Source organism: Monodon monoceros, unplaced genomic scaffold, assembly GCF_005190385.1.
Source record: "Monodon monoceros isolate NGI ecotype Baffin Bay Population unplaced genomic scaffold, NGI_Narwhal_1 Super_Scaffold_21, whole genome shotgun sequence".
Classification (NCBI taxonomy): Eukaryota; Metazoa; Chordata; class Mammalia; order Artiodactyla; family Monodontidae; genus Monodon; species Monodon monoceros.
In genome coordinates this window covers 43,475,135-43,491,192 of record NW_021703778.1, presented here as the reverse complement: position 1 = coordinate 43,491,192, position 16,058 = coordinate 43,475,135, and the positions used below count along the sequence as shown (strand labels likewise).

The 16,058-nt window shown below is 33.9% G+C and overlaps 1 protein-coding gene across 2 annotated transcripts in view; it reads right to left on the bottom strand.

Moving 5' to 3' along the window:
- Positions 1-16,053, bottom strand: part of CHD2 (chromodomain helicase DNA binding protein 2) — a 142,107-nt gene extending 126,054 nt beyond the window's left edge. Inside the window, exons 1-5 of one of the 2 annotated variants that reach the window (XM_029237987.1) lie at positions 15,868-16,053; positions 13,497-13,565; positions 12,857-12,942; positions 7,918-7,992; positions 46-3,153 (exon numbers count right to left, since the gene is read on the bottom strand). The gene's annotated coding sequence lies outside the window, so the exon portion shown is untranslated. Of the gene's footprint in view, positions 1-45; positions 3,154-7,917; positions 7,993-12,856; positions 12,943-13,496; positions 13,566-15,302 lie in introns of both variants that reach the window. The other variant, XM_029237988.1, reaches the window with a different exon arrangement.
- Positions 16,054-16,058: the final 5 nt, after the last annotated feature.

Genomic DNA, 16,058 nt, shown 5'->3' with positions numbered 1-16,058 from the left:
AAACATATAAATCTTTTAAATTATCACTAATGATCATGAACTTACCTGATCCATGTAGTAGGTCCAAAGCAAGAGTCCTATCTAGTAGTAGAAAAATATCAGATCCAAATAATTAAAAATAAAAACAAAATTCTCCGTTAAAAAACAAAAAATAAATAAAATTATCCTCAAATATGTTAACTGGTCAAAAAAATACAGCAACAATTAATCCTAAAACGGGTCCGGAAGAAAAAAAACCTCATTAGGAGAGCGCACAAAAATGGAGGTGCGCCATGGCTTCTAAGCTGGAAAAAACAACGACCTGGGCTCTCAGTACGGCTGCTTCTTTCCAACAAGGCACGAAAAGAAAGCTCCCAAAAGCTGCTTTTCTCCCTAAAAAAGGTTCGAATCGACCCCAGTAAGTCACCAGGACAGGCAGGGGGCTGCGGGGGCCCCCTGAGGCTGCCTGAAAGTTAGGGAAAGTTGCGTAAAGTGAGGCGAAGGCAGGGAGCAGAGCGCGCTCTCTCTAAGGCACAGCCGCCATCTAGAGCCTCCTTCCCAGCTCTGAGAGCTCTGCCTTTGATTGACACTCTCTACATTTACCCCACAACTCAGGTGATGTACCATAGACCCACCCCTTCATCTCCACCAAAAAAAAAAAAAAAAAAAAAAAAGATCCTCCATCCCAGGGAGCCTAAGGACCCCTACCCCCACCTCTCCCTGCCCCTCCAGACCACCCCATCAGGGGGAGGGGGGAGGGTTTCTTAACCCCCTCTGGCTCAAGCACCCTTTTTAAGCCAGAGAGAAATGTAATTTGTTCCTTTTGTCTAAAGATCTGCTAAATATTTCAGTCCTTGAGCTAAAATAACTTCCTCTCTGGACAGGAAGTGGTGTTTTATCAAGCCATTTTGAAAGAGGGATAATTCTTAGAGTATACAAAGCTCAGCTTAAGTATTAATCTTTTTAAAAACTACCCCCCACCATGGGTAAAATGGTTTCTAAATAAAAGCAAAACCTCAACTTAATAAATTAAATTCAAGTCTTGCCTTCTTTAGGAAGCCTAAAAATTATCTAAGGACTAAGTTTAAGGGGGAATTTTCCAACCCAACTGGAAGAAAGGGGTACAACTCAAGAGCGCCTCCCTAGTGTTCAGTTGCATTAGGGCAAAATTTAATGTAACTAGTTTTTATTCAAGAATCTCAAATTTTCTTCGTACTTTCACAAAATTCTTTAACCCATTATATAACCTTGCCAAAACCTTACCCAAAAAATTCTCATACCACACTGATTTGGGCAAAACAATGTTCTTAAATTCAAGAGCATGGAACTACCATGAAAAAACAAACCCAAGAAACTCCACCTCCAAAACCAACACAACACATATATCTCAACCATTCCCTTGTATATCTAATCAAATTCTAAGTATATACCCATTTCAACAATGGTAAACTAATAACAATCTGTCATATCTGATGGAAAGTTATCAAAGTAATGTCACAGGGCAAATTCTCCTAAATATCAAAACCGTGAAATCTAAGGAAACAAATTTACTAATGCCAAAACCAAATTTTTCAACACTTTCTCAACAAGCACCCCAAGAAAACATTCACACATCCAAAAAAAATCAAATCAACTTTCCTTACTCAACATTATTATCTGCCAGAACAACTGTCCTTCCCTCACTGAGAAATCCATTTTAGATGTATACCCAACAAAAGCAACAATGTCGCACCTAGGTAAATGTAAAATCCATAATCAAAACCCAGCTTCAATCCCATACGTTCTACAAGATAATTCTCTACCAAAATCAAAATCCAAAATCTCAATTTTGATTTATACAAACCAACCAACTCAAATCAGCCAATGAGAACAAATACTGCATATATATTGATCATCTACATGCATACCCTGGTATTTGACATTAATCACAAACATGGTATGATTAACACTTTCTCACCAAAAGAAAATTAAAGCTGCACTGTTACTTGTTCTCTGTATAACGGGAAAATTTAATCAACAATTCATTTGGTTTATCAAAAGCCTACTACACCCCATAATAGTAACTGAAACTGATTTTAGTTATCAATGAATGAAACCAGTATTCACCTAGGATTCAAACATAAGTTATCTATGACATAGTGCGGTTCATTTATTCTCAATTCCTAAATGTACAGAGTAATAAAAATACAGTAATCAATCCTATTTCATAAAATCTATTGCAGACATTATTGCCACCAAAATTTCAAGTCCTTTTGTGAATACCCTAAGGACCTCCCTACCTTCCCTTATAAATCCAACACCTCTTCACCTAATATTAACTATTAAGACAATAGGAGGATTCAGTTGAATTTAAGTGTTCAGATATTCTGCAAGATGTTTTATTTATAATATTTAATAAGTATAGGTAAAAGGGACCTTTTCCATCAAAACAAAGTCAGAAAAATACTGTATCACTCATGCTGAATTTTGAGGCAAAAGGCATTTTGTTTTAAAAGTTCATTAAAATCTCACAGCAAATTAAACATTCTATTATTACCCACTGGTTAACCAATTTTGTAAGATGTTTCAAGAAAGCATAAAATAGCATTTTAACTGGACAACCATCTTTTAAAGCACAAATTTCCACAACTTTGTAAAAAGACAAATATTAACCAAGTAAAACATTTTCCAGTACACCATTTCCATTTTACCAGCTTTATTCAGTACACTTTACTGCTGGGCAACTGTAAAGGTCAAAGTGTTACTTAAGGCGACACCGAGTATTTAATGAAGCTTCAGCTTAAAAAAAAAAAGCCCAAACTGAGAAATTTTAAAGTGTTAGAAATTTTATTAAAGTTAACATTCCACAAGATCATACTCATACAGATCAAACTGCAAAAGATTCCAGGCATACAAACTATCATCTGTTAATGTGCCATCTTTCTTCTCCAAATGTCAAAAATGTTCTTAATGATACAAAGTCTCTAGAAAGTCAAATTCACTGTCCATTTGTGCTGGGTAAGAAACCTATATCTTCATTCATTTCATGAAATCCATGTTAAAAGAACCCTGTCTTGGTTGTATATTATCACAGCACTCTTGTATTAATCCATTTTTCTCAATTCCCCATAGTGGACTGCCATCTTGATTTCTCAGTGGTAGGGTCCATTTGAGACTCTTCAAGCTGACTGGGTGCTTGATGAAAACATTAAAAGAAAAAAAATGCTGTTGGAATATCAATAATCTTATTCCTTCAGAGAACATCCACCCACCTTGAAGATACTCTTACCATACACAAAGCTTTAATAATTTTATAACAGCTTTAAACTATAAAACTGTATTATATTAAAGTTGTATGTGCTGCACATACAACTTCTCAATAAGAGAATCATGGCAAAACTGCACACCAGTAACAAAGTTCTTTTACTGTCACAGATACACAGTAACCATAAAAATGTGGCAGTGAAGAGTCAAATTTTTAATAGTTAAATGTAATGTTGTTATACTGTCTACATGAGAAGTGAAAACAAAAATTCAAATTCAAAAATTCTGGAAAGCTAAATTACAGCAACACTATGGATTCTAAATCTCAATGCAGAAAACTTTCCAAGCTTCTTCAAATAAAACTAAATATGGAAAAGAATCTTAAAGGATTAAAAAAAACCCGAAGCAGTGGATCATAGCAGTTTTCCAGTCCAACAGATCTTAATTAATTTTGCATAGATAACACAAATGGCCAATATAGATGTCACCATCTTTAGCTACATATACGAGAATGCAGGAAATAGGTAGCCACTAGAAAACAAAATGATCAGAAATGCAAAATATCTCCCTGCCTTATTTGATATTTGCCATAAAATGCTATCAGATTTCAAATTCAATACAAATAAAATATTCTCATTGCAAAAACATCAAATGTTTCTCATTGTTTTAAAAAAATGCATTGCTTAAATAATTTGAAGTAAGGAGATTAAAGGAAGCCAGGATATTTTACCATTAAATAAATGGTCCTGATTCATCATGATAAAACATAATTAGAAAAATAAGTTTTAACCCTGGTCTTCCTTATAAATTTTGCAGCTCTCCAACTAAATTTATAGCAATGAAGTCTGAGTGACTGACTAGGAGATTTATAAGGACATTTTTTGCTCATTAGATAGTACCTTGATTCCAAAACTACAATGAGGATTTGTCTATTATATACAATACAAAAATCTACTTAATAAACCATTTGATTAACCAAGAGACACCACCACTCATTAAAAAAAATACTGAAAATGAGCATCACAACATCAGTAATAAACATCAAACGAAAGCTATTCCTCCCAAAACATTTTTTGCCGATTTCTCTCCAGCCTAAAAGGAGAACTAAAAATAACTCATTTATTCCCCGTATCAGTAAAATATCTTCCACTTGTTCATTCCTTACAATTAAGGGACATATTTCTATATAAAAGTAAAAACACCATCATTCCTCTTGCAGAGTTAATTTATAAACCAATTTCTCCCCATCTCTACTGTTACAATGCAGGATCAATCTCTCAATGAGTTGGGAATGTAAATACTATTATGATGAACGGTGACATTAATGCATTCATATCAAGCTACAGTCATTTCAATGGCTATAGGTGCAATTTATTCAATCTAGTACATTAAGTGATAAACTCCGTGCTTTATATTCTTCTGCCACAAGAGGTAAAAAACTCATCGCAGACACTATAAGAAATTTCTTTTTATAACGACATTTTTAAAAAAAATTTCAAAAGAAAGCCAAATGATATTAAAACCATATCAAAACTAATTAATAAAATGCACCAGCTTGTGGCAAAAATAGAGATTAAAAAATACTAGCATATTGGTCGTGCTAGCACATATACTGTCATATATTTAACATGGTAAAAAAAAAAAAAATAGGCGGGGGGAGGAGAAGAAAAAGAATGCTACAAGAAAGCCATGATCAATCTGCACTCCTATAAAGCCAATGAAAACCCAGAAGTAAGAATTCTGTTAATAAGCAAAAGTGCTCAGTCAAATATCAAAGCACCTAAAAGAACAGTAAAGGATTTAGGAATAAATCCATTTATTTTCATGGAATTCCAATTTCTTGCAAAAATTAAATTTGCAAATAAGCAAAGTTAAAAAGTGAAAAAGAAAGCAGGCATGAGTTCTCTGACCCTGGAAATTTTCTGGGTAACAAAATCCAGTTCTTCATCTGTAACAGTAGTACCTACCTTACGTGGCAGTAGTAGTGAGGATTAAATGAGTTAGTACATTCATAGCTTTTACATTACCTGGTATATAGAAGGACCTCAATAAATAGACCTCCAATATACCACAGTAACCAAAGTACCTGAGGACCTACAAACTAACCTTAATGAATCAAAATAATTTATATTCCAGTGGCCATGATATCTCTGAAAGCTCTAGGATCATGGGGTCAACTTGTAAAAGACAAAACACTTTCTGCTTTAAAGAGTATTTCATTTTGCACTAAAATAAGATCAGTACAGAAAACTGAGTAGGGTTTAGTATCTAAGCCCTACTACTCCACATCTTTCCAGATTTGTGAATTACTGGAAACATACTGCAGAGATGATGGTTTGATCTAGAATTCCATCATCAAACATACAAGCTTCAAGCTAATACTATGAAAAGTTAGGAGAATTTTTCCACTATGATGTTTTCACTATTTTATACCTCCTTTTTTTAAGAACAAATTGCTTGTTCTAAGGTAATTTCCAGGAAGAAAAAACTTTTATGGTAAGAAGGACATAAGTACCTGCTACTGCTTAAAATCCCCAAATACTATACATCCAGAAATTATAAACATAAAATTGAGCAAGGAGGTCTTAAATTCTAATTCAGTAAATCTGTTCAAAAAAAACACTGGAATATTGTAAAATAAGTTGTTATTTGAAATGCAAGCAAGTGATTCATTACTGAATGTGTTTAAGAGGGGTTCAATTTCCTTACCTCTACTTCCCAGCAAACCCCCATTTTAATAGCAACAAAAAATGTGCGGGACAGGGAAAGAGTACAAGGAAAAAGATTAATGACTCTTAATTTTTTAAACAAGTGGCTCTAATAAATACTACAATTTGTTACTGTAAAACCAGTGGGACAAATGGGTACAAAATTACAATAAGCAGAAATTGATGCTTACATGATGATCATTCTCATCGTGTAATTAAGCTTCTTGGTACTTATGACAATTTCAATCTTCGTATTGTCTTTAAATTTGAAAACATTTAATACTGACTTCACATATTTTGTCTTATTACCAAAAAAGCTTGACTCCTCAACAGGATTAAAACTTATTAACAAGTCTGGGTCCTAAATAAAGTGGGCATAAAAACTAACTACAAAAAACCCAGCCAGCTGTGGTTCACAACATTGCTAAACTATGTTGTTCAACTATGCTGACTAAGAAAAAGTCATCTTACTTAAGGTTTTTACAATCAAATCAAATCTTCCCCATTATCCCATTTTAGTTTAAAACTTGACTACATGTCCATGAAAGATTGAAAGTTCTGGTTTCTTGTAACTTTAAGTTTTTACTGAGTCAAAGTTTTGGCATTCAAGCATACCTAAAAATTAGTATTTAAAGCATTATAAATAATGAATTTCACTTTTTACTAGATTAGACCCAAAACACTAGTTGGTAATGCTTAATAGCAAGTATATACAATAAATCAACAAGTATTTATTGAGCATCCACTATGTGCCAGGCAATCGTTTTAAAATATAAGGCATGAAGTCAATAAATTACACTACATTAGTAAAGTTTTCATCTCTGCTCTCACCATCCCCCATCGAAAAAAAAGAAAAACCTTCACTATTTTACAGGTCCTAGTAGCCATTTATACAAATAGAAGTTCAAGTAGCAATTAGAAGCAAAGATTATCATCTAGAATCTAGATTCCCGAATGTGATTCAAAAAATTACTTTTATGAAACTACTAAGTAACTATCATACCTAAAAAGTTTTGTCAATAATAAATGCTTTTGAGAATTCATCCAAATTCATTTCTACAGTCTTACCACTAACTCTTTTCCCACTATTTCTCAGATGGGGAATTAGAAATTCCACAGTAGTAGTAGTAACCAAACCTTCTAATATCAAGGCAAAACCCCAGTATGAAGAAAAACTTTTTGTTGGCCTTTCAAGTTTAAGGAAAGCTCAATAATTACTTCATTTATCTGAATTACTAACAATGAAATCCTTTTATGAAACTTTTAATGAAATCCATTAAAAGTACGCTCTATTACCAAGAGAACCTAAGGGCTTCTGAGTTTTAACACATGTGAAGTTGACAAAAAGGAAGGATCCAGGGAAAGAGTAGGCAAGGTTGCCTAACAGGAAAAAATACTAAGTATTTTATAGGGTTTGTGGCCATTAGCTATATAGCTACTCTCAACTCTGTAGCCAGAGTTGGAAAGCAAACACAGATAATGTGTAAATGAAAGCGCATAGCTGTGTTCCAATAAAATTTTACTTATAAAAATAGGGGGGAGTTTACCAACACCCAGATCTAGGGTGCAGGGTTTTGTGGGTTTTTTGGCCGCACAGCGCATGCGCGATCTTAGTTCCCCTACAAGGGATCGAACCCATGGCTCCCTGCAGGGGAAGTGTGGAGTCTTGACCGCTGGACCACCAGGGAAGTCCTAGGGTGCGGTATTAAAAGCATGTTCAAATGTAGGGTTTTTTTCCATTTTAACTCTGCCTGAGCTTAAGTAAAAAAAAAAAGTAGAAAATAATAAAAAGTTGGAGTAAATTAACGCGCAAGATTTTAATAATAAACTTCATATACATCTAACCATGTTGATTTATTTTTGTACTGCTTTGAGCCTCACTAAATCCCTCTGTATTTTTACAGACTCTGACTCAGTTACTCAAAATTTCTAAAGTCATATTTAAAATTAAAAAACAAATTAAACATGTAAATTGAGGAAAACTTACTAAATAAATTCTTCCACCAACATCTATTTTCGTTGTACTGGCCCCTTAGATAATTCAGCCTCAGGATTCATATTTCTGTAGAAATCAAAAAGAATATAATTGTATGTACAGAAAAAGACAAAAACAGATTTATTTGGAAACTTCAACATCTTATCAGGATCACTAGCCAGAAGACCGAGACATACATGTATTTATAAATACAGTCCAAGCAGAAAATCAAAAGTTCTGATCCAGAGGATCTTAAGTTTGGCTGTTCACAGGGCTCACCTGTAGAATAAAGTTACTATAAAAATACGTTATGTCTCAGGCCCCAAGAACTTCCTAGGTAAAAATCTGGGCTCCCTAACAGGCAGTCATGGTTGCAAAACAGCTGTTTAACAGAGTCAACATCACTCCTTCCTTAACAGTACAGAACTATTTTATCTCTTGGTCCTTCAGCTAATCTGCTTTCCAGACTTCTAAAGGAAAGCTTCCATTACCAACCTGGCAAGGCCATGTTTCTCACTCTTCAATATTACTATATTATTTCATAATATCATGTACTTTAATCAACTCTCTTCTAGGATAGAAACCTTAAGCATAATTTCAAATTTTTTTCTCTACTAATTATATTGACCTACACGACACTAACCCTTTCTAAAATATGTGCATGATAAAAATTACTTTTTATCTGGTTACTGATAACCATTACTTTTCACTGGTTAGACTGAAATACCTCATAAACATGGAAGATGTTTCCTGTATCTCAAATAAATTGAATACAGGTATATACTTTTTCCAGTCACTCCTGTGCCAAAGTATGATTATAATAATCACAATAATAGGTAGAACTACCCAAAAAGCTTTGTTCAGAAGTTCAATATTAAAGTGTATCAATTTAAGGATTTTTAGAACGCAAAAGAAGTTTAGGATTTAAGCTAAAACTAAGCTACCTAAATGCTTTTTCCATGACCAAGGTTTCCAATTTTTCAAATTATAAAGCAAGTTCCTGATTATCTTACCAAATTTAAATCCCTTTAATCGTTTTGACTAGTCATAAGCCAAGAAATAGTAAGATCTGCTTCAAGATTTCTTTTAAGAGCAAGGTGCTAAAATATCCTCCCAACAAGTTGATAAAACGAAGCAACTTACAAGAAACACAGCATTATTAAGCTTCCAAATTTAATCTGATCTTATAAAGGAGACAGTTACACCGAACAATGACAAAACCTAAATCAATCAAGTAAAATAAATTGATTTAACCCCTAAGAGAAGGGCAGAAATGACTTAAGGAATCCCCACGAAAGAAATGTCTGAGGGAAACCCATCACATTAGTCTGACAACACGCTTATAAAAAGGCTACCTACCAGTACAAGTATGTGGCTCGGGGTGCTCACTGCATCAAAACCAGAGGACTTGGATCACACTTTGCACCACCACAAAAATTACTGACACCAATGTAATCTACCACTCGATCTCCTTCCCAAAAATTGACAAAGTAGTACTCTGCCTTCCTTTAAAGGGGGGTAAGCCAAGTTCACCTTAAGCAGATTACAAAAGTTGATAATTTTGCTCATACTCCCATCTTTAATATTTTGCAGTATCGAGGATCCTCATTTAGTATGAAATTATAGGTATAATATAAATAACAACTTTGATTGCTGGTCATTTTATAATAAAAGGCAAAGACGGCTTTAGTCAAGTCTTAATATTATCATTACTAGCCCATTTGTGCTTTTCTTAGATTTGGTTTTGTCACCTTTTAAAGTCCTTAAAACAATTTTTACATTTTAATTTAAGAATAAAATCCGAAAGCACTGTGAAATGTAAGAAACCACCCACAAAAATAAGGTACTAGTGATAAAGTCATTAACAGTCATAAGAAAACTCTGTCACGAGTCATAAACCATTAAAGTTAAGCAAAATATTTAGCTTGATAACCTAAATTAAAATGATTTTGACTACTATGTAATACACACATTAGGATATAATTGCTTTTTGGGAAATATTCAATTTCAAATAAGTGGTATAGTTTCAAAAAACAAAGATTGTTTTCCAAAACACTGGATTATCTAGCTGTACGCAATGTATAAATAAAATCATTGTAGGAAACATGTTACTTGAAAGTTATGTAAACAATCAAATCACATAGTTTTTATTTATAAAGTCCAGAATATCCCTGAATTTAAGTTGTAAAAGTTAATTATATGCAGAAATAAGTCAATTTGAAAATTAAGTTTGTACTGGCCCGCTCAATCTGGAAGGGAAAGGCAGTGGGTAAGATGAGGATATTTATCTTTGAAATATAGATTTCTTAAGGGAAATTATATAGCTTAGTCAAGCATGTAAGCTATAAATCATCATTTATACTCACAATGGTCAGCTGCAAATGTTACATTAAATACACTAATCTTTAAATTATTTAATAAATTATTAGGAAAAAAAATCAAAACAATGCTTTCACTGCAGCATTCTAAATCTTTATCTTTTAAACACAATTTCACACCTTAACTGCTTTTTAAGATCAACTTTCCATTATGCCTGCATTTATACTATTTATTAATATTTTAGAACACCTAAAATTAGGAAAGTAAGGTACACTATCGCCCAGGTTTCATGTTATTCAAATAACTTCAACAAAGAGATAACATCCATGATTTGCAATGCAAAAATTACAAAAACTACTTTACAGTTTAAGAGAACTAGACACTATTTTTACCACACAATTCAGGAGCAAAAATGTATCTTAAGAAATTGGAAACTCCAAATACTTTATACAAATTAGGAGACTAAGGTCCACAGTGAATAAATCGTCTAGATTACAGGGCTAATTTACATTAGAAGCTGGGTCTCCTGACTGCTGAATCACAGTTATATTTTCCACTCTATCACACACCTCTCATTAATGCAGAAGATGGAGATGTCCTCAAATTAACATTTCTCCCCTTATGCCTCTCAACAAAGAAGAAAATCAGAGGAGAAAAGGTAAAATAATTGGTTGTCCGCAGTCCAAATTTTTAAATAATCAAGAAACCGAACAGTAAACGAAACTTGAAAGAAAATTTATATTCAAAATTACCTATTCCACATAATCCAACCTCTTATTATGTCGTAGTTCATGAAAACCTTTTGTTAACTATGGGGCATGGCTTCTTTCATTTCTGTGGAACTCCAGGGAATTTTTTAAACAGTTATTACCAATAATAACAAACGCAATGCAAGCCAATCACCAACTTGATCAGGTGACTTTTATGATTCAAGAATTCAAAATGCTAAAATAAAAACAAATATTTAAGTATTTATCACTTCGGTTCTTAAGCAGAAAATAGTAGTAAACTAAACAATGTATTTATGAAATACAGTAATTTAAAACAACAGTATCGTCAGTTATATTTGCCCCCATGTGTCCATTATTTCTGTCCACCAAAAATATTGCCAATTTTACAGGCTTGGCTCAGCAGATTTCAAAACACTGACTCTAAATATTATCATGAAGGTCGAAGTACATGTAGGTCTTTTTAAAATGTGACTTATAATCCTTTACCTTGTTGGTGATAAAAAGAAAACTACACTCCGTTACATTAACTTAAGAGTTACTACAACACTTATTTTTATAATTAATACTTGACTAAAAAAGATACAAATTTTCATTTAACATTTCTAATCTTCTTTAACCATTCATTTTTTATTCTATGGGTTCAAATTACGCCTTTGGTAGGCCATTATAAATTACTGCCAATTTATACTTAAACTTAGGTTAAACGTCACATACATTTGTGTCTTAAGAGGCCCAATTCTCAATTTTTATAACAGTGCCCAACCTCATCTGAATGCCAACCTAATATCCTATCATTTACAAAGAGGAAACCCTAACCTTGGCATTTTTATGTTAAACGACCTTGGGATGAAAGATGTCTTTAACTTTTTTATATATGTTACATCTTTAAAACATTGTTAAAAGTCTAACATTTGGTTTTCTTTTGTACACTATAATAAACACAAATCTGATCAAACTGCAAAAGGGCTGAAAAGCAAAAAAAGCAAAAGCAATAAAAATATTACCTTTATCACCTATTTGAATCAACAGAATAAGCCAACACCAACGATGAATTTTCCACAAAAATTACAAGGACAAAGGTAAACCTGCCCTTACATTAATTAATTGGTTATTTGGCTATTCTTAAAACTTCCCAAGGTATCTCATTATATATTTCCTCTGATAAATCCCTTCCTAATATATACTGCTTGACAGTAACTTCCCCTTTCAGTGTTAACTTAAGAGTAAGAAGTAATTCCTGAAAATTCTGTACGTATTTTCTCATTCATGTATCTAATTTTAAGATGTCAAAATACCATACACATATTGAAATTATTTCTTCCTTTTATGCTTTAAAAAGACTAAGCTATAGATTAGAGGTCTCTTTAGTCACATTCAAGTTTCCTATAAGATAACTTATTTTTACACCTGTATGGAAAAAAGACTCATAAAAACAGGTAAAATGAGTATTTTAAATCCTTTACATAATAACTAGCATATGAGAGGGTCTATTAAGTTTTTGAAATATACTTCTTTTAAGATAAATCATAAGATCTGCAAATACAAAATTCTAGGCCATTTCTAAAACGTAATCTGCATCACCAAAAAAATGGCTAAAGAATGTACATTTCAGATTGTAAAGATACGTAATTCTGATGACTCAACTACTGATTTAATCATAATTCTAAACCACCATTTAATTGAAAAATACTGAATGTCTCACTACTGATGTAAATTACACGTATCAACTATTTTAACATTAACACAGAACTGCTTTGATGTAAGGAAAAGAATTTGATGGGTTTTTTCTTATCCCTTTTTCGAGATAAGGTCTACAGTTTATGTCGCACTGACAAACTTTAGTGATATTCTCCTGTTGGTAGCTATTAGATTTCAGATGTTGCATAAAAACATTTACTTACTTGCTATATAAAATACAGACTATCGCAAAGATTTCCTTTATCCTCAAGGATAAAATTCCACGGTCTCAGTCTTCAAAATGGCATACCTTTTGGGGGAAAAAAAACAATATTCTAAACAATTTATTGATGGAACCACCAACAGCCAAATACTAATATGTGTTTTAAAACTTTTCATTACGTAAAAGAAAAAATAAAATCTATGCTCACAGAACCTGATTTTTAAAGCATTCTTTCCTAAAATCCATTAGTATGAATAGCAACTAGCTTAAATTTCCCAAAAAATTTATTTCTTTAAATATTTAAAAGATTTAAATTGTTTGCACAGTATATTAAATAGCAAAAAAGAAAAAGCATATCTTTGGTTTATGGTTTTCCTCAAAGTATAATGTTTTTTCTTGTTCCCAAAACTAAACAAAGGCTTAAAGGACCTTCAGTATTTTAAACTATTCAAAAGGCACATTATGTTACAATGGCTATGCAGATACACTTTTCATACAATGAAAACGTTTAAAGATGTTGTAAAATTATTTCAGATACTTACTCATAATCACTATTCACTAAAAATATATATTATCAAAATAAATAAAAACCTAATAAGTTTACTTTTATGTCAAAGTAATAAAAATTTACCCACTCTTACCTCAAATAAAAGAGCTGTATTTGTTCAGAACCATCATCAACCAAATATAATTTTAATCTTGTAAGTTACCTTTAAAAAAAAAAAGGAAGATGATTATCAATGTTTTGATTTTTAAACACTTCTTGGCCAAAGTTTCACTGTGATGAAACAATGAGAAAATATTCCAGAGACAACGATCATTGGACAAATTCAAGAAATGGCTCATCGACACGCTACCTGTAAATTTTAAGGGTGCAGTTATTTATCTTAATATCTATCAGTCTTTATTTTCCTCATCTTTTGGTTGTATGAACAAACACTAGAGATTAAGGCATTGAGATTAAAAACAAAAAATTCACATCTTTGGACAGATTTAAGATTATGAGCTTGTTTTCATTTTTATTCTTCTTTTGATGGCAAGCAATACACGAAAACAAAGGAAAAGTTTACCATTTTAAAAGACTGAAGTCAACTTAAAATTTTCTTTACCATCTAGAAATACCTTTTACAATTATGAGCAATTAAAAATTAACTCCTCCAGGAGAAATTAGTGAAGTTAAAATGGCCACTGGTTACTTTAAATTTTTAAAGCACAAGTTATTTGATCTCACCAAGTGGGATATTAGCTTTGTCTTTAAAGCAAATCTAAAACATGTAGTATCTATGTCCTTTATTCAATTTCAAACTGGGGTCTAGAACATTTTCAGTCTCTCCCTTCCCCCATTTCTCATGTAAAAAGATCTTATGAGGTTAAACTGCTAGCAATTATTCTGCATTTCGCTATTCAAAAAAACTAGATTCAGAATATTAATTTCAAACGACTTGCAGTGCTCAAAAATTTCAGAAATGTTGATTTGAAAAACCAAAATTGTTACTTAAACAACAAGAGTCTCTAAAATCAAGATATGCGCAACTGATGTAACGTGTAGCACTATATGAATGCTATTAGGAAAATAAAACAATGTCACTGACAAAAATATCCTCAGAAACACAGTCCATTACACCAGTATCTTTGATTTTATAAGTACTACGTAAATCTGCCCAACACTATTTTTACGTAGATCTGCACCTCTACAACACCAGAGCTACCGCAGGATGAAGACAAATATATTCTAAAATACACAAAGGTTTGTGCATTTGTGGTTTGTTCTTCAAATCACTAAACTCAAAATTCCCTCTCAGACAATTTTTTTAAATTCCTAGACTATACAGAGGACTCTACAAGTTTTTTAAAAACCAAAATACACTATTAAAATACTGTTCCGTTTTGAGCATATCTGGATTTTTATGCATGCAACAAATGCAACAAATATGGCTCCTCTTCATCGCCCATTACCGAGCAGTCCTACTTTAATATTTACACTACGAGAAAGTAACTTCACAAAGAGATTTGGTGTCAGAATATTCCTTTGTAAAAGTTCTGTCGACCGTGGCTTGTGATAATACACATTATTTTTTAAAATCATCAAATGATGAACTTAAACTTTTAAAAGTCTAGGAACTAACCCAAATATGGTCTAACATTCAGGTGTGATAAGTTACAGATAACGGCTCCTTATGACCTTTTTAAAAGTAACGAACAGTAGATTTAATCATTGTTCAAACATCAGAATGTCAAATAATCTTGACGTAATTACTCAGTAAAACAAACTACCTTAATCAAACGTCATCGTCTAGCACCATAATTAAAATCTATTTCCATTAAACAGCCTTGACGACATAGTAAACTTGTCTTCGTAATTTTTGAAATACCAGAAGCACTCCTCCAACTTGCATTTTTAAAACACAACCTTAACGTCAATAAAGGTTTGAACAAGCAGCAAGTACCTTCTCATCTGCAACACTGCAGCCGTTTTCAAAATCGGCTTTGAAAGAGTTAAAAGCCAACACCCAAAAGGAAAAAAAAAAAACAAGTTTTATTTTTGTTGAAACGTAGTCAGGGTTCCATTGTTCTTTTAAATTCGAAAACGAAGATGAGTTCCCACCTCACCGGAAAGGGGTTAAAAAGCTCCCCCGTCGGACAACCTGAAAAGGATTTTTTTTTTTTTACCCTAAATATCAAAATAACTCACCAGGACAGAAAGGGGCTCTCCTCACGCAGTCCCCTTCAGGCTCCCGCCCGCGGTCACCGCCGCCGCCCCTTTCCCGGCGGGGCCGGTCCCGGCAACGAGGCCACCCCCCGCCCGGTCTTCAGCAGGGCCCCCGCGCCCCCAGCCCCGGGCCCCGCGGCGTTTCCCGCCCGGAGAGCCAGAGAGCGGCGCCTATGGGGCCGCTAGGGGAGAGCCGGCCGGCGAGGCCCGGCCCGCCGCCCCCTCCTGCTCGCGCGCTCAAGGACATTTTGCTTTTCCTCCCAAGGACAAAGGACAATAAAAGGAGCCGGGGAGCCACTCACCAGGTCCGAGCGCCGCGGTCGGCACCTCCTGGTCGCCCGCACCCGAGTCCCGCGCCGGGCCGCCCGCCCGAGCCTCCCGTCCGTACCGGGTCGAGCCGCCCGGGCCCCGGGGAGCCTCCGCGGCCGCTGCCGCAGCGGCGCTTTCCGCGTCGTGGGCCCGGCCGCCCCGGGCGCCTCTGCCGCGGGCTCCG